Below are 694 nucleotides of genomic sequence, written 5' to 3'. Positions count from 1 at the left end.
ATGACTACACACACACACACCCCCCCCATTGCTACACACACACACACGCCCCATTGCTACACACACACACACACACACCATTGCTACTCACACACACATGCCCCATTGCTACACACACACACACACACCCCCCATTGCTACACACACACATGCCCCATTGCTACACACACACACACACACCCCCCATTGCTACACACACACACACACCATTGCTACACACACACGCCCCATTGCTACACACACATACGCACACATACACGCCCCATTGCTATATGCACACACACACACACACACACACACACACCATTGCTACTCACACACACATGCCCCATTGCTACACACACACACACACACGCACACACACACTATTGCTACATACACACACACACACTATTGCTACACACACACACACACACACCCCATTGCTACACACACACACACACACCACACACGCCCCATTGCTACACACACACACACACACACCATTGCTGCTACACACACATGCCCCATTGCTACACATACACGCCCCATTGCTACACACACACACACACACACACACCATTGCTACTCACACACACATGCCCCATTGCTACACACACACACACACACACCATTGCTACTCACACACACATGCCCCATTGCTACACACACACACACACACCATTGCTACTCACACACACATGCCCCATTGCTA

At 51.0% G+C, this 694-nt stretch overlaps 1 protein-coding gene across 1 annotated transcript in view; it reads left to right on the top strand.

The window, feature by feature from the left end:
• RAB35 (RAB35, member RAS oncogene family) overlaps positions 1–694 on the top strand; it is a 23,324-nt gene that overhangs the window by 13,428 nt on the left and 9,202 nt on the right. The window lies entirely within an intron of this gene.

Source organism: Bison bison, unplaced genomic scaffold, assembly GCF_000754665.1.
Source record: "Bison bison bison isolate TAMUID 2011002044 unplaced genomic scaffold, Bison_UMD1.0 scf7180017864495, whole genome shotgun sequence".
NCBI classification, from domain to species: Eukaryota; Metazoa; Chordata; class Mammalia; order Artiodactyla; family Bovidae; genus Bison; species Bison bison.
This window is presented reverse-complemented; position numbering and strand designations above follow the sequence as displayed.